Source organism: Eufriesea mexicana, unplaced genomic scaffold, assembly GCF_001483705.2.
Source record: "Eufriesea mexicana isolate 0111107269 unplaced genomic scaffold, ASM148370v2 scaffold4756, whole genome shotgun sequence".
Lineage (NCBI taxonomy): Eukaryota > Metazoa > Arthropoda > Insecta > Hymenoptera > Apidae > Eufriesea > Eufriesea mexicana.
In genome coordinates this window covers 49,955-73,642 of record NW_016912716.1, presented here as the reverse complement: position 1 = coordinate 73,642, position 23,688 = coordinate 49,955, and the positions used below count along the sequence as shown (strand labels likewise).

At 35.9% G+C, this 23,688-nt stretch overlaps 1 long non-coding RNA gene across 1 annotated transcript; it reads left to right on the top strand.

Annotated features, from left to right (window-relative positions):
- Nucleotides 1-8,963: 8,963 nt before the first annotated feature.
- On the top strand, nt 8,964-10,734 carry LOC108551606 (uncharacterized). Its single transcript, XR_001890490.1, has 3 exons — nt 8,964-9,160; nt 9,343-9,467; nt 10,695-10,734. It is a non-coding gene; the product is annotated as an uncharacterized LOC108551606 (long non-coding RNA).
- Nucleotides 10,735-23,688: the final 12,954 nt, after the last annotated feature.

Sequence of the window (23,688 nt, the reverse complement as noted above, 5' to 3'; positions counted from 1 at the left end):
TGCAAACAGCGTATGCTATACAAATATACTGGTTACGAGAGATCCTTAAGAAGCGCGTTTGAATCAAGTCTGTCACCGAGAATTGAATCTGTTTAGACGGTGCTACGCTACCGCGGATTCCAATTTCCTGTGAAATTAAACTTCCAGATGAAATTTTCCAAATGAAGTGGTCATGCGCCACGAAATTCTCAGACTCACGAAGTAAGGGAGCGAATTAGAAACATCCGTATTTCTCCTATCCGTAAATAAAATGTCACAATCAAATTCATGGCCTCATGCACTAAAAACAAAAACTATTTTTAGTAGAAGTAAAATCTCAAACGTCGATTCGATACATCGTCGATATAAAAGTAAAGATAGCTTGAATTTCTACGATTACGCTTTCTTCTAGGAATTTTCACGTATTTTCTGTGGAATTTGTACAATTTTGACGTCAGCCAAATTGAAATATTCTTAAGTTGCGAATACTGGCCAATGGTGGTGAGAACCTCTAAGAGGATAAGCAACTCGAGCTGTTACTTTCTCGTTGTCTTTTTACTATAGAACGAAATGGACGGCTCGTAATACAAGACAAGCCGATTGGTACACTCTTCTCTGTCCTGGTCGTTCGATGCACGCGAGAAACCATTTTGATCCGGTATCGTTGATCGGTTCGTTGAATTTTTTTCCCAGAATTTCGAACTCGGTTCGTTCTCTTTGTACGATCCTATCCTGTATCCTGGCTATTTTCATGCAATACTCCGAAAAAGGACGAATCAAAAATTGATCAAATCTGGTGTGACGTTTAGACTATTGCGTGTTGTGAATTGCGAATTTTGAAATAAAAGAAACAGATGAATAATGAAAATATGAAATAGGTGAAATATCAAACCTTCTGCTACAGCTAAATCCTTCAGTTAAATGAAAAGGACTGCACACATCTTCCATTATGTAGTCATTAAACGCTAAGCTCATCTTCTTCCATCAGAAACTTTTTCTTTATATACTTCTTTCCAAATATCTTTGGCAAGCAACGAATGCGGTACTATACAATATATTAAAAACAAATAATTCAGAAATCTGTATAAATGTTATCTATACGTACTGTAATACGATACGCCCACCGAAATGCGTTGAATTATTAAAGTAATCACTATCAATTTCTCACCTGAATTCCAAATAATTTGCATGCTTCAAATGAATAGAATGCTTCAAGAATAGTTCACTTAGTATTTTAATATATAATTAAATAAATATTAGCGTTCGCAAGAGTACCCTTAACCTAAAAGTTTCTTCACCTCTTATCTTTCGTTCCAGATGAATAAGAAGATACCTAAAAAAAGAACAAGACTATTTTCACATCTTACATAAAATAAAACAAATCAAGAGCAGATATAAAATCATCTTCACTACCAAGCAAGAAAAAAGGAAGAAAACAAACGACAGATAAAACGCAGCTTCCCACGCAAGCGTCGGACATATACGAAGCACGTGACCCAGCGAAACGCGCGGAATTCAAACTAAGCAGTTAAGTATGTATAAGCCAGGCATCTCCGTGACCGATTTTTCGCGCCGTTCGATTCGGTAATACGAATCCACGGATCGCGGCTGGAAGCGTCAACGGCACGAAGACTCGTTCCGGCATTCAACGTGACGAAGGAAGGTTTTCCAAGCCACACGAACTTTTGCCGCGCGGTGCAGCCATTGGCACAGTTCTATCGTATTACCGCGACCACGAAAGAGCACTCAGCCCACGCTCCTCGTTTGAACAGCGACGAGGATCGACCGGCTTAGAAAACCGACTACGTATTACGTTGCACCGCTTATTATAACGGATATCTGCGGCGAAGAACGGTGTGTGCCCTCGTCCTTTGTTTGCCGATACGAATCGATGCGAGCCGCCTCCTCGCCTCTCCGTGGCGACTACAACGCGAACTAGCTGCAGCCGTACTAAACGTTTCGCCACGGTGAAATATTAAACAACGCGTACCCCGCCGGCAAAGGGGAATGAAGTGTTTAAGCGAAAGGTCTATCGACGACCGAGGCGCATTGCTTTCGCGTTTATGCTACGTCACATGTATGCACGCAGCGCCGCGTAGTTCGAAGTCGGGGAATTAGAAAGGGTTAAGTGTATACGTGTTTTTTTGCGCTCGAGAGAACTGCTGGTTTCCTCTTTTTCATTTTTCCAGGTGGAGAACGAGAAATGAAAGGTAAAAAGCGGAGAGTAGAAGAACGAGGAAATAGAAGATGAAGTTATTGGAGAAATGGAGTGGCGAAGATTGAGAAATAATGAGTGAAAGGGCGAAGAAATAGCAGGTGGAAACGTGAGAAATGAAAGGTTAGAGATGTAAAAAATTGAAAAGCAAGCGGTAGGAAGACGGCAAAATGGGAAATGAGCTGGCGAAAAATGAAAATTAGATATGATGCTAAAGAAGAAACCGTTTCGATGGTAAGGGTTTTACGCGATACTTTTCTTTGTCTTTATCATGCGTTTAACGTAACGTAATAGTCTCCCACTCTTTTAAATAAACTGTAGAAGTTTAGATTGAAAAGCACAGTTACTGAAACCAAGCAATTTTGCAGCACCATGAATGGAGAAAATAATCTCATTCGTTGTTGTTAACGAAGCGTTTCTATTGCTTAAATGGCAGAAAGAACAGAAAGTTGGTTAAGAGTCAGGCGAGGAAAATACATTTATTTCAGAGCAAAACGCGCACAATGCTCGTTGTTGACAATAGCGTATAGCGATTCCATTCGGCGTCTTTATAACGTGACAAACATGGACCAATGGGTATTATAAAAAGATTCTGCTAACATGATGAAAAGGCGGAAAACGTTATTTCCATAAAACTTCTCAAGCTTCTATGATTTGTTGATATACACTGATATAAATTGAAGATTAACAGTGAAAATATACCCGAAACATTTTAATAGAAAATACGAATGTCATTTTCATTCTTAATTATTTAAATGTATATACCTAAGATACTAAAATATATTATATAAAATTCTTATAGTGAAAACAGTAATAACCTTAAAATTATTTGCAGGTGTATGAACTGAAATCAGAATAAACAACATCAACCATTACGAAGCAAAATATTCAAGCCACAGCTAGAAAATTCCCGGAGGCATTTACCAAGCACATCTCCAGGACAAATGAAAAATTTACAATTAGTAGAAACGTTTCTGAAGAAAGGTCACTATCTACATAATCAGACACAACGCAACACAGTGATACAGAAAGCAATCATTGTCGGTACAAGATCCCAGCTGTAAAATTCCATTTGCGAAAACGTCCCTTCCAGAAGCAGAAGAAAAACGACTTCAAAGAACGAGCAAGATCTTAGTTCGTGGGTCTGGTGCGGTCGGCGATTCCGCTCGTTCCGCGCGCACCACGGCCGACATTTTCGTTTATACTTAACTCCGAATTTTATATGGCGGCGCGGGGGCAGCGCGCACATATTTGCGCGCACACACGCTCGGCCGCGAAACCAGAAAAGACTCGGTGAGTTCAAAGCCGCGAGGGAAGTTCCCGGCGGCAGCGGCCTGCCGTAAAACTTTGCAGCAACGTGAAACGATGCAGCTCCGCGACGTGGAAACCGTTTGACACTCGCGACGAAACCAAGATAAAGTTGTAGCCCTGTGCAAACTTCTCAGGACGCTGTCACACTTCTCGAACAATAACGGGACGATTCGAGCGTTGCGATAGCGTTCAAAGAGGTCATAACCCTAACGCGATTCACGACGGGACTTCTCTTAAACGGAGTCGAAATTGACGTTCATTTTGCCGCTTCAACTTCTTCCCATTGTTTCTGGTCGGGAGCACGGCTAGATTGTTAGGATGTTAAAGCTCGATTGTTATTGCACAGGTTGGTAATTGACGTTTGATTAAACTGCTCGGAGTAATTGAGGTTGTACACGTTAAATGAAAGATCGATCGGATTTTGGTTTTAGTTAGTTGGTACAGACGAGACGGTCTGGGATTAAATGGTTTTTGCAGTATCGATGGGTTGAGAATGATGAATTGTTCGTTTTGAATATGCAGAATGTTCGCTTAGCTTTTTAGAGGAGTTTTTTATTTATGAAGTTGTTAAAAAGTATGTATACCGGTAACACAGAGGTTTAGGCAAAGTGGAAATCCATCAATTATCGAATAAATCATTGTGATTAATGATAGCTATTAGAGACAGAATTTCTCCTGGATGAACAAAAATGTTCTTTAATTTTTCAAATGTTTAAAGCATTGAATTATGTATTCCATTGTAATTTTCATCCAGTAAGAAATTTTGTCGTAATTCTATAATGTTCTCTAACATTTTTATATCTGTAATGTAAAAACCTCTTATTCGCTACTCTATTCATTATTCATTTTCTTAAGGTCTAACTTCTAATTGTTTATTAGTCTGTTCACAAGTTCCTCCATTTGCAAGAATCGTTAGTGTATCGACCAATCATACTGCAAAAACCTTTTGCAAAAGTGTAAAAGTACAATAAAATCGTAGACAGTAAGTAAAGCAACCGTATCGCAAAGCTAATGCCGTAAAAGTGTTTGTTTGTCAATGTCTCTTCGCTGGAACAAATCCTTTAAAATTGCTTCGAGCAGAAGTTCACGCGTCTCGCTTGTCCGCTGCCACCATTCTCGCGGCCACGAAGAGCCATTTAATTCCCCGTTCCATTACACATTCTTAAACACGAGCGTCTATATCCCCAAAGATTCTAGATGCACGCGGTGCACGCAGCTGCTTGAGAACCGAGTAGACGGCAGGAAATGGAGAAGGAATCGAGGAAAGTTTCTCTCCGACGTTGTCGTCGTGATAGTTTCGCGGAGTTTTGTGTATCACGGAATTTCAACCACACACGGCAGCTATCAAAAATGTAGCCACAGTAAAATTGAAGCGTGCCGCCACTCGTTATAATCGCGCTTGTTAGCGGCGATAAAACAAGCTATCGTAACGCATCTTCATCGACTTTCAACGATGCGAACGAAGGATTCAGTCTGATGAAAGTTTCGACGTGCTTTGTGTCTTTCCTTTCGTTGATTCGCGGTGATTCAGTTGCGGATGTTGCGAGAAGAAGTAATTCGAGTTAACGAATATAATGTGTTCAAAAACACGTGAACCCTTAATCTCTTTGAATGGAAAAGAAAGTTTTGTTCAAGATACAGTTTGCAAAGAAAAATGTTTGTATGAGAATATAAAAGAGAATAAATTGAGGATTGTATTGAAAAAGTTGATAAAAGAGTATAATTATAAAATGCGAGACTATGTATGTATTTATTGTACTACATTACAAGTAACTGGATTACTAATTAAGGATTGTATCTTGTAATTGTACATGTATGTTACATGAATTGAATATTAATGATTAGACAGGGACTCTAATTATTTTGCAATATTTTACTTCTATTTTGATATTTTAAACTGTTAGTAAAGAAGAAAATTAGTTTGCTGGCAAATGAGAAAAATTTCTTTTCTGTATAAAACATAACTTAAGGTTCAATTCATGTAAATTAATTATTACAATTTTTCAAATGTAAATTGTAAACTGATAAAAAAGAAAGACAATTGCTCGTAGCAATACCTGCGTTGGATAAACGAATTAACCTGAAAGTGGAAACACCGAATTCGACTGTCAACTATCTACAACAATGGTTACACAAATATATTTTGTATTGACTATTCTTAACTACGTGTTATTTATTCCCTTCACCTCAATCGCTCTATTAACGAAACTAAAATCAAACTCGAAATTCGAATATGATCGAACAAAATTCGCTAACTTCATTTTTCCCACCAATCCGCCATTTTTTGATCGAGTCGATTAATCGATTCGACGTCAACGTCAAATACGGATCAGCTTTCATTAATTGCATCGAACGCGAGCAGAAGTATAAAGAACGCAGGGAACAAAGAATTCCAAAGAAACTCTTCAACTTAATTTTGCCCAGTGGCCCAGCACGAATTCCCTGAAGCCCGGCAAAGTTTATTATTCCCGGCGGCAAAGACCTTTAAGCCTTTTACATCGGTACTCGAGAAGTCGGCGTAACAAACGAGCACGAGAGGTCGTCGGACAGTGGCGCGCCGAAAAAAAAACCTACATTCGCGGGAGCACCGACTTTATTTTTGCTGGTTCATGCATCGTTCGGACTCTTTTCACTCGTTCCACGCGTCTAACCGGACAAATAGTCCGGCATTAATTTCCAACAAATGAGAAAACTTTACCGAATTAGTAACTGTCCTGTAAGACTCTGACGATCTTTGTATATTTACACGAGGTGTTTTTACAAACTGTGAAAAAGAACTTCTCACGCATATTATATTTTAAACGTGGCGATGTGACCGGAATATACTGAGTGGCAACCACTTGAACAGAAAAATATATTTAAAGAGACTGCTATTGGTTGAACCAATGATCTATTTATAGGTTAGTAATATCGATTTATAGATTGGACAGTGATTTTTATCTCATCATTGAAGTTATGATTTCATATTACTATTCTCACGTGTAGATTATTAATGACTCGAATGTGAAAAATGAAATTTTATACATTTTTTCAGAATCGCATTTACGACACAACAATATCGTTTTGAGATCGATTCGCAACGAGGTGAGATTATCCTTTCTATCTCAAATCTTTGTATGTGCGACTTTATTTGTATCATGTGAAAATTCGGAAGAAAGTGAACAAGAACATCGTTTCTAGTATTAAAAAATTACTATGTAACACAAATGTTATACGACGTCTGCGATGATACTATAAAGAGTCTTGAAAGAATAATTGCAGTGTCGGCGCGGTTAATTTACACGAATTAAAGCGCGTATTAATCATCGTGACGCGTTAATTACCATTAATCATTGTTAATGCAATTTTAATGGCATCGAGTTAAGTCTGGACTTGTAAGGAAGTTCTGCAAACTGCTTCTCCAACTAGGGTAGGCAAAAAGCGGCTTATCACAAGTCAGAATGAAGATGTAGATCTGTTCCTAATCGATGGTAACGAGAAGAAACATTTAAATCTGATTGAAGCAGTCTCTGCTTGTTAAACATCGTTAAATAACGATTCTTTTACTTTATACTAATGATACAGTATTAGTATCGCCTACAATTATTCTGTAAGAACGTATTACAAAATATGCAAGAAATAACAAAATTTATGAAAATTGACAAAATATAGTCAATACTGGATTAAGAAGATATACGTGTCGTTATAGAAATGTCATTACTCAGATTGTACATTTAATATGTCTCATACTACACATGAAACAAATTATGAAACATGGAGTTAAAAGTCTGTAACGTAATACTAACAGCCATTATTGAAACACGAATGAGTACGTGACTTGGAATAGCCAATACAATTGGAATAACCTATAAACAATATTGATACGCACACGTGAAAAATATCGGCATTAGAACTGATAATAATCCAAAGTGTAATCTAAAATTTTTGCAACGTAAGCCTTCATCAAATCTTTTCGCAAAATTAAATACTGTTGACATGGTTGCACCACGTCAAACATTAAACGCGTTAAAAAGCACACCTAACCTCAAAATCTCTTAATCACAACGTAACTTATGGACATCGTAAAGCCGATCGATCGTTGATCATGGATAAAGTAATTAATATCCGTCTCCGATGATAGTTAACGAGCAACAAGAAGCAAGATAACCGTGTCAGAGGCAGCAATTACCGAATTCGGATGCTCGGTAACTGATCGACGGTCCACGAACGATCATAACGCCAAACCCCTTCATCATCCGATGAGACGGGGATAATTAAGAAGCAGGATCGCACGCTGTACAAATTACCGATTCAATTAATGTACGATCCCATGTCGAGACCACCCCTTCCACGCCTATCATTCGGTCGGTACCCACTAACCCCCTCTTTTTTGTAACAGGATCAGCACCCGTTCAATTTTGGCCACTTCGACAGACGCCAACGAAAGAATTACGAGCCATCCTGACACCGTTTGCCCCTGTCTTCATCGATCTTCCGATAAACTAACTGATTGATCTGTTGCCTTCGTCGATCGGAACTGCGAAATGAAATAACAGTGGTGCGGAAGGATTGCTTGGCGGTGTTATCGTCTGTAGTCACAGCAGCTTTTTGATGAGTTGACTGTTTTGATAAAGACGTCTTTTCAACGGACGACTATTTTCTTTACCTTTCTTCTTATTTTCTTCTTTTTTATTTCTTTATTTACCTTTTCAGTTATTTATTGCTAATGGAGCTTTTGAAGGTGTTGTTACAAGCATAATATGCTTCAAAATAGTAAGTAACTAAATATTTTAAAATATTAATAGAAAAGGTTTACCTTTAGCTTCAGCTTTAGGTAAAATTATTAACAATTTTGAGCTCATCGTTTCTTTTTCTTTTTTTTTAGGTCCATGATTCAACCTTGGGCGTAATATTCATGATTTTTCAACCTTTTTTAAAGAATCTAATTTTAAAAAGAAGCTTTCTTGAGATTTATATATGTGTCATAAATTCTGCCTCGAAATTATTGCTTTTCATCTCCAAGCTCGATTTATGCCAGCGATTCAATTATAATACCATCAGCGTGTATACAAAGGTTATTCAGTACGCCGAAACGTGATTAGACCATGAACGTCGGTGAGCATTAATCCATCCGAAGGCTATTGAATAATATTTAAAACGAACCACCGCATTCAATCAAACTATCTGATAATCCTTGTTTATCATATTTTCTCTGTTCATATATTAAACAACATATCGTATCTTTCAGTCAGTAACTTAAACGACGTTATATCATGCACAAAGGCAACAGTGACTGAAGAAATTAATTTTGTCTACAATGATGCAAGCAAGTATTTCATAATAAACATTATTTACTGGACTATCGTTCTATCTAATAAATTTACTCAATTCTATTGATTAAAAATTTGTGCTTTCATGACTTAATATATGAATAGTTCTAAATTTTTATTTTCTGAGGATTATTATGTTCTAGGTCCACATATATCCACAATTAAAAACTTGGAACTTAACGAAAAAGCTGAAGGAAAATAAATCCATATCACAATCATACTAGAACCATTTTACATCTTGAACAAGCTACAAAGGACTTTATTTCCACTTTTTATTAGAATCGAATTCCAAATTCTGGATTCTAGACTATACCTCCATATTGGATATTCTCGTACATTTGAGAAGGTACTTTACTTACTAGTATTATTATTTTCTACATAATATAATTGTCTGAATGAATATATATTGTTCCTGCGAATATATATTACTTGAGACATAGTTCACTTCACTAACTTCCTGTTATGCAATACTATTTGCATCATACCTTTTTTTCTAACTGCATACTAGTTCGGTGGCTGAATTTTCAGAAATTACGAGGATGATCCCATTGTCAGATGCAGAAATCTAATCTCCGGGCTAGAGTGGATTCCATTGTGCCCGCACGTCAACGAGCAAGCACCGTGGGACGTGGTAGAGGAAAAAAAACGGCAAGGTTGGTTTAATCGACGAGTTAAAAGCTTGATCGCATTGAATTAGTCAGCCGAATTTAATTGATCGAATGACTCGCACCCTATCCTACTCTAGCGCACCCTTCCACCCCTCTCTCTCTCTCTCTCTCTCTCTCTCTCTCTGTATCTCTCTCTCTCTCTCTCTCTCCTCCCTCCCTGCCGCTGTTCCTCTTCTTCCTGCGGCTGCAACGACCTCGATTTATCGTCGCGTTCAATTGCTAACGTTTTAATACTTTTTCGCTGTACACGGCACGAAAAGTCGAGGCGGGCGCCGATAAAAATTGCCGGCGCATTTAAATCGATCTCGAGTATCCTTCCGTCGTAAATCCAAGGGAGTACCTCCTTTGGATCTGTCCTTTTATTAAAAGCCTGTCGATTAACGTTTCGTTAACCCCGAATATCCTTCGATCGACATTGTACATTAAGGAGAGCTGGAAATTAAATTACATTTTCAGAAGCATATGAATATTATGGTAAAGCAAATTTATTATAAATTCTTCCTTTTTCAAGTAATTCTTTTATCAGAGGATAGACGTATTCTTTAGACAATCGAGTCAATTACTGAGCAATTAGATTAGGCAGTTTTACTTGATACGATGAAGAACCATGGAATACCAAAGAACCATTTTACACCTTCGCTCCGATTTCATTAAATTTCTTTTAAATCACCCTCTTTCTAAAATTAGTTTTCCCTGATTCTTGAAATATTTCCCGAAACCAGCCTGCCTTGCACTCTCTCTATCTCTTCTGTCCTTTCTTCTCAAAATCTCTCTCACATACCGAAGTACAACTGAATAACACAGGGAACGTTCGAAAGTGACGGCGTGGCTTCTGGTAAAAAGTAAAATAAGCCTTGGGTCGCTAATTATCTAATAAATTCCGCCCTACCTAACAGAATAACCTTTGTACTCTGGCGTACGGTTTCCCGCCGTTAACGTGACCGTGTGCTAATAATGTCGTGCATCCCCTTTCTCCCCTGTAATAACTCTTTGCTATGTTTTCACGTACACGATAACTTCGCACGATATTTTCTCTTTGATGCAAATACTTGTCATTGTCACTCCGAGACATTTCGTTTCACCGGAAAATTTAAATTCGTAATAACTCTGGTCTGCTTACTCGTTGGGATACTTAAGCCTTTGATCACTATGGCCACTATGGCGCTTTGGTAAGAATATGTCTGAAGTATTTAACAGTAAGTTTTCTTGCAGATGAAAGAGACAGAGTTTCAGTTTCTATTTTCATGAAGGAAGAAATTGAAGGATTATTTGAATATACCTGTTTTGGAAATGTTAATGGATTTTATGGCGAAGCTCATTGGAAATGTGGAATGTGGAAATGAAGGTATTTTAATTTTCATAGCGGTACAAGCATTCAACGTATTATAGAAATCTTTGGATTAAAAAATTTTTTTTTTCACAGGGGCAAAAAAGTGATGTATTATCACTTTGATGAAATGATTTTATTAAAGAAATTTTCTACACCGAAGATGAGAATTTGTAACTATTACCAAAAAAATATCAATAGTAACAACTTATTACCAATCTCTATAAGTGATACATGTGAATGAACCTAAATTTCACATCTGACAAATTCTAAATCAACCAACACTCTCTCACATATTATATTATACAAATGGACAACAAACGAAGTGTAATGATACTTTAAATATTAGATATAAAATCCTCCATCGAATCAACTAGATTTTTCATTTTCTTGCGAAAAGGTCATATTGTTGACAATGCCAAAAGCGATTCAAAATAAAAAATGCTGTTGATAAAACTCGTAGTCGAGTTTTAACGTTATTTCCTAGTCATACAGATATTCGAAATATGAAGGAAATTGCTTAAACGACATAATACCCGTTGATTCGATGAATGGTTGGAAAACGAGTAGCGCGGTCGCGTATACCCGCGCAATTTATCCCTGGCGAAGGAGGAATTTCCGAAAATTCCATTAACCGTTTAATTCCATGCAAAGTGAACATTAAAACCGTAACGCGGAATAAATTCCTTTCGGCAAACAGACGAGCAACCTCTTTTCCCGGCTAAAACCGTAATCACGTTTATACGGCCGTGATCGTTCGCCTCGTAACGCTCGCGTCTAAAGCGAATTCCCTTGCCAAGTTCCCCTTTTTTCCCTTCTCCCCACTCTAACCATCCTCTTCTCCTTTTTTCATGCTTCCATCGTACACATGCGAATTAATTGCATTATCGATGAATCAAACGAATGAACACGATGTTTCTCTGTGTTTCCTGGAAATATTGTAAAAATTTAAAATTCTGGGGAACGGATCTTTACGCTGTGCATAACAAAAGGAAGTTATGACGTGATCGGGTAATATAAGTGAAGAATCTATACGAAACCGTATGCGAGCTGACAGCTTCAAAGGATATATTTAATGTATTGATAAAGTTATTACATTTATAATAAATATCTATAGTATCACGAAATAAGCCTATTTACTGTGAACCTACTGTACCGACCTGGTTTAATTTGTTATAAATTGAGGTATTGAACAGATTGTTAATCTATTAACTGAGTGACCTCTTAATCAAAGAGATCTGTTTGTCTTTGAAATTAAAAGTTAGTATGAAATATATGATTTATTTTTTATAAATAACAATGCAAAATGTGATATCCATATTAAGTACTTTATCAGTATAAGTACAGAATAAAATACTTAATAGAATAAAAAAAAATAATTGTAAAAAGTCTGAAAAAATGCCAATTATTAAAATTCACGTTTTATCGTAGATTTCTTGGTCAGGGAAATATTAAAGAGACTCAATAAAATTTGTAAAATGGCGCACTTACTTGAAGCAATGGCAAAGAGATAGCTTCTACAATTCCAAAACCCGTCGTTCTAGCCTGGCCCTTTGACTTCTAACAATCGTTTCTTCTATTCTCTCGCTTCTCTCTATCTCTCGCAGTGAGATTTAATTTCACCTCAGTCGCTGCGTTGCTCTTTCTTTCCGTTTTTAACGACCAGGCGATACTCGTTAGGAAACTTTCCGATTTTTACCTCGGTGCGCGCAACAACTTCTTTGCTCTCCTACTATTATTAATATTAGTTTTCATTTTCCTTTCTTTCTTTTTCCTTTTTTCCTTTTATTCGAAATCCCACGAAAGAGTCGAGCTTCTATACAAACTCTCGAACGGGATACAACGGAGACACAAATGCCAAAAAGTCTCGGGGGAGAGAAAAAGTACGAACGAACGATGAACACTTGCTAACAACGGGACAAATCACTGCTTGTTGGAAGAAAAAAATGGTGTCACAATTTGAACTTCGAATAGTGGGAACACGAAAAAGGTGGACAAAAAACTGTATAGTACTTTTAACGTATTGCCTTTCGCACGATCTCTTTCCCGCGCTTTCCACTTCCGCCTCCATTTTCCCGCCATTTTATCCCTCCTACTTTCTTCGACTATTGCTATCCCTGTTTTGAGCATTGATTTCGTTCTACACTTGAGTTGCCACTCGATAAACTTTTCTTTCTATTTAATATGTTTCGTGATGAGAGCGCCACCTATGAGTCGTTATCGATATAGGACAGGTCTAGCTTTCATGAAAGCTTTCATTAATTAGAGAAACAGGTTTTATCATGTATGTGATGAAGACTGGATTACATATCTGAACGAATTTTTACTAAATTCATTTCGTAGGTATTGTTGATGTGTCTTATTTTTTATCAGATATTCCTAATAATATGTGTATATTACAATATATACGGTAATACATTGTAATATGACAATGATACACGTATATGTATTCAATATACAATTTATGTAGCCATGAGAATTTGAAGCACAAATGTTATAATATTTACGAAGTATTACGATACGATTTATTTCACTGCATGAAATAAATAACATCTAATAAATATAACCTACAAATATTTGTTGTAGATGATAACGTAAATTGACAATCGACTAAGTATCTAGAAAATGGAAAAATGGAATAAAAATTGCGTAAGATAATATTATACCATAGCAAAATATCACTGATGTAAAATAGAATTTTCTTTATATTTTTTATAGAAGACGGAAAGTGTTAATTATTGCGCATTTAACACCGATACGAGATACAAGTGCGAGATTAATCGTTTCACTGGACTAGAAGCGGAAGAAAAATTAGTGCTCGACCCACGTGCAAGTATTTGAATTCGGCTTTCTCGCAGGACACGGGGGCGTTTCCACCGATTGGCCTGTTTTTCGTGAAGACGATAAAGATCTTTAATCGGTCGGCCTATTACCGATACACCTTGTGAAAGAGCAACGCAACAGGAAAAGGGAACCGGCTGAATTGCGATCGCGTGGGAGTGATCCTTGTGCCGTGTGGGCCGATCCCGACGCAACCGTAATTTCATTCTAATCGAATCGTGGTGGATGAACGAGGCATCAATAACTATCGACGATAAACCTTTTTTCCCCTTAATTACCTTACGATGTATCTTTGCCTTTAAATAGCTTATTGGAGTTTAGTATATATGTACTATGTCATGAGATGAAAGTAATTTCGTTGGGAAGAAGATCTGGAAAACTTAGCTACAATATGGAATTAGACTTGATAATGAAAGGACTGTATGAAATTTTATTTCTGCTTTAATTTTTTGTGGAAGAAAAAGATATGTATTTGAGAAGAAAAATATTTATATATGTCTATTATATTTTGAACTACGTTTATAATTAAATTTTAATTAATTTAATTAAAAACGAATCTATCTACCTATAAGTAACTGTGTTTGATAAATACCAGTAAAAATCTGTTAATTTGATCTGAAATGGAAAAAAGCAAATTATAAAAGGCTATTTTTGTTATACATTAACAAAAAATTGTTCAGTGCTCTAAACATTATATATACTGAAAAATAACGTTCTCAATAAAATATTCTTACCACAACTAACGTGTTTGTAACTTTCCAGTCATACGGCATTATACATAGCTGAAAAAGGAATTACATTAGAACAAATTATTTGAACTGAGCTAATAGATATATGACATTATAAATTAGATAGTTGAAAATATATTACTTCACCCAAACATTATGAAGGAAACTCGGTAAATGATTTTAACAGAAATTTGGGACACAGAACTTCGAATACAGAGGATCGTTAGCGAGTGTAATAACGTTTAAACAAATTCCGCGGTCCGGTCAATAATCAATTTGTCAGGCGTACCAATGAATCTAGGTAATTCTGTGCCCCGTCGACAAACGACCACTTTTCCTTCGCATGTGGAGGGCTATCGACGACCGCAAAATCGCACGCGCATCACCGCCAATCGGATTTCGCGGTGGCCACTCGTATTATTTGCATATCACTGGGCCGACAGCGCGAAACAACCAGGCCGCCGATATCGACGCGTTACACGCGACGTAGAAAATCAAGAAAACGAGAAATAAAACGGATGTGGAACGAGAGAAATAAAGCAGGCGCTGGTTATAGCTTACCAGAGAGATTAGAATGGTATCTCGATGAATTTATGAAACGTTGCACGGTGTCGTTTCTACAGAGTAGACGTTTCGCCCGAGTATCAATTTACATAATGCGTGCACTTCAGCCGATTAATGCGAAACGTACCTGAAACATTTTTCATGTTAATTTGTTTAAAGCACACTACAGGTTATATTAACAGATAAAAAAAATACAAACGAATTACCTATAACGAAATGTTTAACTCCAAATTTAAAAATAATACATTAACAAAATTAATATATCGGACTAGCAGCACAGTAATTGTACTGAGAAATGCGTGTATTCATATTTATGTTAAAGAAAACGTAGAAGTTATAATGATTTTGACAGCAAAAATGGAGACGATAGAATTAGATTAGAAAGAATGGCGCTGCTGTCTAACCCTACAGATGGCGCGATGTTAACCAGATTCAAATGAAATACCTTCATGAAACTACAAAATATGTATTTGGTATACAAAGTATTACATGAAAAGAGTCTAACACTATTTTTTTTATTAATTCGCTTATAACATCTGTTATATCTTGTAAAAATGAAAATTAAATTATGAGCAAAATAAACTTTTTACATTATACGAATTCACAATTTTCGAAAAATTTACAACACAGTCAAAAAAATTTCCCTAAAATCCGCATTCTCCGCTATCACTGAAAAACAAACGAACTTGTTATAAAAAAAAAAAAACGAGAACGGCATTGAATTTTATGGTTCATAAAAAATCTTCCATCTACCCCAAGATATATTACATCAATCACATTCTCCTATTCCTAGCTAAGAATGCTTCTTAGAAAACCAATCAATCTTGCGAAACTTTCATCACAATCATACCAGTCAAAAACAAGCCAGCTATGATCATCAATGAATTTCGTGGAATCGCAAACAAATTCTTCATCCACCCCGAGAAGGTGCAATTACATCCACATACATTTCCATTTTTCTTCTGTTCCCTTCAAAGAAAACATAGTCGACTTTCGAACGTCGCAATTTGTACGTACTAGCTGATTAGTCGATTTTCGCAACGAATGCCGTACGCTACATATTATGCCGTCGTTATTCAAAATGAAATTACATCTGTATCACGAGCAGATTCGATAACGATAGATCGTCGGTTTGATTACAGTTGATCGAAGACAGAACACTAACACACGATGGAAAGCTTGCAGTAATTTCCTAACTTTGCTATTAAGTTATGAGACACCAGTGGCCTACGAAACGACGCTTCATCACGACAGGAAGAAGTTATTTTGCCATTTACGTGACTTTACGCTCTACGCAGTGTCTGATAGACCGGTTAACGTGTACCTTCGTAAAGCAATCGGCGGCATTACGTGAAAGTCGGTAGAGCTACTAGCGGCAACATATAGTCTAGTGTTTGATTAATGAACGCGCCGTAAATTGATATCTCGACACGTACGAGCGGCGATTTGAATGTTAACCATTTGACATTGTTATCGATTGCCGATGTAATTTCACTATGATTACGATCGGTTTCTTAATCATTCGGTGGTCAATCTTGCTATTTGTACTATGCTTAATCCGTAAAACTGTAACTGTATATTTCGACCACGTCCTTTTTTTTATTCCTTTGCAACTGTAACAATTAAAGTTCAATGACATATACACCATATATATAAAAATAAAATTTTAAATTAATAATTTGTATACCTCAAATTTCTATACAAAATCTATTGTGATTCTGTATTGATATTACTGCTACACGAAATGTGTTCATTGCTCGATGTTGAAATATAGTTCCATTGGAGCTAATTGTAGTTATAGAACGAAAACGTAATGTTACGTTTGAGTTCCTACGATGCAAAGAGCATAGAAATCGAAGTACTTCCAATCTTCCCCCTAATTGCATAATTAATAGTTTATTGGTTCTCAACGCAACTGCCTCATTTATTCGTTGTAAACGCAATAGTTGCTACAAAGAGAAAATTTCAGAAACGGAATCACTAAATATGGTGAAATATTTTATAGAATCAAACCCATCCAATATTGCATTTGTACTTAAGTCACTAAAAATTTATATATATTCTATAAACTTGACATTATTTCAAATATTATTAAAAGTCAATCTCCTAATAATATTTGTTAAAAGTAATAAAAACTCCAAATGATTAAACATCGTGAAGAACAGAATGGTTATAAAAATTCAGTAGTATAAAGTAAAATTATAAAATAAAAAGTAATGTTTCATCTAAAATATTTCACCATTTTTTTATATTTATTTCAACTTATGGAAAACGTCGATTTTATCGCAATTTTGATCCGCATGGCAAATAATATTTAAAGTACGGTATACACCCGAATATCGTTAAGCTGAAAGTAACTTTCCGATAGATCGAAATTGCCATTAAATATTCATGGGGCTTTATACGTGACCCAGTAATTGAAACTTCACGTACTGGAGAATATCACTGTCCTTACATCGCAGTTAAATAAAATTAGCAGCGAATAAGATAACGAACGGAACGAAGCCTTTGCTTATATCTAACGAACTCTACAATATTTAGTTAATTCTGAGAGATTCATTCTCTAAAATTAAATTGTTTATCTCTGCACTTTCATGATTTATAATTTATGAATAGCTAAAAACATTATTTGAAATATTATATACTTTATAAACAAAAATACCAGAACACAATAGCAAATGAATAATAATCTAAGTCATACTTCAAACGTGAATTTATAAGAAATCATATTGATATTCTGAAAAAGAAGTGGTGAAATTACTCTGTATGAGATATTACTATAGAACCATTTATAAACTATGAACAAAAGGTACTAAAATACCTAAAAAATCCTTAAGGTCCAAAAAATCCAAAAGTAGAAGTCCTAAAACTACTGGTGGATTTGTGATCTCTAAAAATTTTAAGCCTTGGTAACTTTAAAATCTAGATAACCTTAGAACCTCAAGAATCTTGCGACTTCGACGATCGTGAAATCTGTCAAGTCTTGTGAAACCCAGGCTTATTAGGATTTCTGGTTACCTATGAACTTTAGAACCTAGAGCTCCTTAAGAAATCAATTGTTCAGTCCTAAAAAGAACATATGGAAAAATCAAATAAAATTTTATGATTAACAATATGTAAGTACGATGAATAAAATTGTTAATAACAATTAATACTCGTAATTTTTGTGGTGATATTCCGAAGTTATATTTCAATATATAAAATTTAACATCGTCATAACCAGTAAAAATGTCTTCATGTAAAGGATTCAATGAAACGCCTGTATTTTCTCTTTTTATAAATAATTAATGATGGCGTCATGTGATGGCGTCCTTTTTGATTTTCATAACTATAAAATTGAGGTTAATTACTTTTCAAACGTACGAAATTAGTCACATATATGTATATACAACACCTAATCTTATAAAATATAAACAACCACCTTTCTCTCTATAACTCAATTCAAGATACAAACTCCTAAAGTTCTTTCCCTCAGAGACATACACACAATACCCATCTAAAATGCTCGTCGTCCTTTCTGGATCACGTGCATCTCATTCAAGACACTTCACTCTCTTCGTTGTTGCTGAGACATCTATGGTTTTCCATCAGAATAAAAGTAAAGTCAGCGTGAATCCGGTAGATAGTGCTGCCACGCAGCCTCAATAATCGCGCGGCAATAAAGCTGTAAAGGGTAGCACGCGGCACAGGAATGTCGTTTCCGTGGGCCGTGATCCGTGGGTTTCGTAGACTGCTCTGGTTATCGACGCGTGCATCTGGTATTTCCGTCTGACGTTTCGTCGACTCGTTCCAGAAAAAAAAAGGCTAAAAGTCAGGAGAGCGACTTTTGACGAATTGGTCACGCCAATTCGACGGCTGATTCGGCACACCATCTAACGTCTAATAGCTGAACTGTTTGCACGAAGTATGAACGCTTTCAAACGACGCATAATTTATGTACGTACATATTTAACCTATGTATCAAAAACAAACTTACTTTTCTTCTATTATACTTTGTAATACAGATATGCAGACAATAAATATTTCTTTATCGGCACATACATCATGTAGTTATCAAATTCGTATGACGGTAAGTATAAATACTTATTTAAAAAAGAAATTCTACGTAAAAGAAGCTCATACTAATTGCCTTGGTTCAAATGTTATTTTGTAAGTGAGAAACGAGCAATGATTTATTCAGAAGTGTTTTGTTTTCTTACTTTTAGTTAAAATCGTGCACCAACAACGATTGATAACCGAGACGAATGAATAGAAATTGGAGATTAAAATAGTGAAGCCTCAAAGGTGGAAACAACGATCGAACATTATGTAAAGGTGCATGGACTCGCATGATACAGTGTTTTATGGAGGTAGCGTAATGCTACGGCTCGCGATGATATATCGTGTAAATATGGTATGTGTGTAAAGTATTGCCGGAGGTAGGATCAACCAGGCATGGAACCAGCGATAAAGTATTTGGGCCACGTTGCTGTTGAAATTCTTTCGTTGATGGTAATTGATTATATTTGAACAAACTATCGAACCGTGCAATTTACAGTTAGTACAGCGGTATTACGTAGCAAGATAACATAAACATTGCAGTGAGGTTGATAATTTCAGATATGAAACAAAATGTGTAAATATTATATGCTATCTATGAAATTAATTGATGTACAATTTATTAAAATTGGTTTTTGAAATATTGGCACAGTAATAATTATTTGTATAAGACTTTCATCCTGAAGGGATGCAGAGAATTTTTATGAAGACTGGTTATTTACAAACATTTTATATTAATTTATGTGTAGTCATGTAATTATCTGCCATGTAATTATCATTATATAATTTTTATATAGAATTTTCTTACATTTTTCCTGATAAATAAAGATATGTACTTAAATCAAATGTATTGTACATTTTTAGAAAATCGCAGAATAAATATTGATATTGATTATTGAAAAATCATTGTTTCATCTCCTAAAACCTTGATATATAAACCATTTAATAATTATATTTCTACATCTAACAAAATTTAATCATTCTTGATATCTTACCTCAAACACTTTGCTTCATATTATAATTACCTGGGAATTACTAAATTTTGTGACTATTAAATTTTAATATAATAAATTATCAAAGATTATTAAGCTAAACTGACTTCATCATATTTAGATACTCAAGCAAACTCTCCATTATATATAAACATCATGCCTAAACCACACTTTAATTCTAAACTATCTGTTATTATACATCAAAGAAACGTTCTAAAAAGATCAAAATTTCCTCAGTCACCTACTCCATTTAACAACTTTAGTAAAAAAAGACTGACAGCACTTATATAGCACACTGTTCAATAATGGGCGCACATTACTTTTGTCCGGCCCCATTAAGCGTGTACGTGTCCGGCTACCTCTAATTATAGACATAAGAATTAAATTAAGCAAGTTCCTACAACCGGCCATGCATGCTCGATATTACCGATCCTTAACATACTGCCACGAAACGATGATCAAAATATAATGCGGTCGCGACGACGCAGTTCGAGCTTAACACTTTTACCAGGAGCATAAATTAGTCGTGTTATTGGTGTCATTAAGTTGTTTCGCGTCCCTGGAGTTGCCGTACCCCCTCTTCAATGCACCCTGCTACCATTTCTCTTCGCCTCTGGTGCCATAAATAAAGGTACTCGTCAGAAAAAGGGCCGGTTATGGCGTCCGAACCGAAAGTGACAAGAAAAGTGAGAAAGGAGTATCGAACAGAGAAGCTTAAGCAGCATATCCACTGACCGTACAAAATATACATAAACATTCGTCGACACTTAAAAATGTTTCAGATGGGACATCTTAAGACACTATATTTTATGACGTAACTAAGATATCTTTGCAGTGTCTACAAACTTTCCTAGGCTGTATTACAAAATATGACGCCACAAAATGCCCTACTTAAAATGTATACTAGTTAATATTTATGACAAATATTTATCAAATATCTCGCCACATAAACAAAAAAATATATGTCGTGAGCATTTATATATACCCTTTCGTCTCTATAAGATACCAACGAATAATGAATTTCATTTAACATGTCCCATATTTAGCTCACATATATTATATATACACACACGAACTTCACTTGAACCCAACCTAATCTCATTGTAAACAGTGACAGGAACAGAAACGTGATATATAATACATAATGAACTGCGAATAATTTCTATCGAGGTGAACTTCTTTGCATTGTTTATATATTATTTACAATTTTATTCACCAATTTACTATTTTATTCCTATTATAATTCTAAAACAAAACTCGTTTGACGATTGAAATCGCAGGTATGTCATTTATCTGATCTTTTACATTGTATATGAATCTATTGTGCATATTTGGTGTGACAGACAAATACCAAATAACAATAGAACAATCTAATATTTGCGATGTAATTACAGAATCTTATCTACGGAAATATTTTCATTTGCAAGAAGGTTACGTAGCAAGGTTATGTTACAAGCACGTGGATTCTGTCCTAACAAACGTTTGCGCCTGTGTACAGCACGTATCTCCACCAACCACTCAACAAGCTTACCAACGTTCGTGAACCACTTGCACACCCATGGATGCGTGGTTTGCAGAAAGAAAGAGAGAAAGAAAACGACAGAAAGAAAGCTGAAGTAGAAGGATTCGTGACGGCTCAAAAGAAACTGTTTTTCAACCCTTCTTTCCTCAACTTTCTTCTTCTTTTTCCTCTTTTTTCTTTTCACACCTCGAGTCGTAACAAAGGGAAGGTAAAGGAAAAAAACTATGGAATAAGGAGGTTCGATCGTCGGGAAATCTTTGAACGGGTTCAAAGCGGTAAAACAGACGGCGAAGCGGACAAAACGTCGGGACAGAATCGAATAGTAAAAGGGAATCCATAAAATGGAGTCCGATTGACGGCGACCGTCGAGGAGGAAATGTACCACGAAGACGTTACGTCTGGCCGTAAAAAGGGAAGGAAAGGAATGGGGAAAGAGAAGCGATATTTCGAATCATCGTTGGAGCTTGGCGGACTGGAAGCCGCACAACGCATCTCTCTTCTATTCAACGATTTATCCAGAGAGATTCGGAGTGGGAGTGTGAGAGAGAAAGAAAGAGGGAGGAAAAATACTGAAGCGAACGATACTTTAATTCCTTTAGATTATAGAAGAATACGGAAAAGAATGATGAAGAAATGTAGCACAATATGCAGTTTCTAGAAAAGTTAAAATATTTATAAAAAAAAAAATTGAATGATAAATTAATTAACTTGATATGTTTGAAAATGTAAGTACAGAACAAAATATATGCTTTTTTGTTACTAACATAAATCAAAGTCAATGTAACTATATATTTTTCACTATTAACTTCTTTTAATTTTAGGGCTCGAGCACGACTTCTTGAAGAAGACAATCAACATTAACGAAGAAAAAGAAGAAGAAAAGGGAAGCTAATAGAAACACCAAAAGCGCTACATTATTTATTCATCTCTGGACGAGACTTGTTAAAAATGACTCTATTAATTCGAAGGATGATTTAACGAAGTGACGGCAGTTGCGTACCATAGCTTGTGTGTCCCCCTCTTTCTCCGTCCAGTCGAGCCTCTTATTTCATGACGTTTGGATAACTTAAGGTTGCCTCTCGCGAGCTCCTCCTGCGCTTTCGACCCTCGTCTGCTAATAGCAACAAGTTACTTCTGACCCGTCAGCGGGACAGACCCTTGCGACGCCTCTATATTTAGTCCGGGTCGAACCACTAGAGAACGGCGAGAAAACACAAAAGAAAGCTGGCGAACGGCGAAGAGCGCCAGCGAAACGAGTGCAAAGGGGACATCGTGATATCTCGCCGCGAAGATTCTGCCGGCCTGCAGCTTCTGGCTTGCAGCTGCTACCATGTCGCAGTAAAAACAATGTACATAGATACGCCAGACAAGCCGAAAGGGCTGGCCTGGCCTCGCTGACATGGCCAGTACGAGGATATCCACGAGATCTGGATAAATTCCCTTGAATTCCTTGTCGTTTCATGCGTGGTCGAACGGCAAATTTATCTTTGCGAAAATGTAATTATTTCGAGATTATTACGATATGGAAGTTCGTTTGAATACGATGGTACATTTCACACGAGTGAAATTTGTGCAAAATTTCACATTGATTAGTTTCAATATAATTATAAAGGATATGTTATTCGTATCCATTTATATTGTACAATGAAACATCTTATCAAGTTCTGCATTTCATACGAAGAACACTAAATTTTCTTAATCACGTAAGTGTATTATTAAATAATGGAATACTTTATGATCGAATTTAACTAATATATATGTAAATATTAGAATAAATATAGTAATGTGCAAATATATTTTACACCCACAATAGAAATTCAGGAAGTAATTGTTAAATGAAATTGAAACAATGAAGTCATTTGATTGATCTTGAAATTGTGACGGAGTATATAATCTTGATTCAGTATAATTCAAGAATTCATGATGAAATACAAAGTAAAATAACTAATGAAATACAAAGTATGTGCATATATGATTAACAAAATTATGGAACTTTCAGTACACGAACGTTACCATCTCTGAAGAATGAAGATTAAAATACGAGGAATTTCTTATAACAAAATTGAAATGATTAAAATAATCTGTTAATATAAAAATACTCGAATATGATGTAGAAGGCTTTCCATAACTAAGACGTGATAGCTTTAATAATATTGTTTTGAGAACATGATCGCAAAAATAGCTCCAAGAGCGG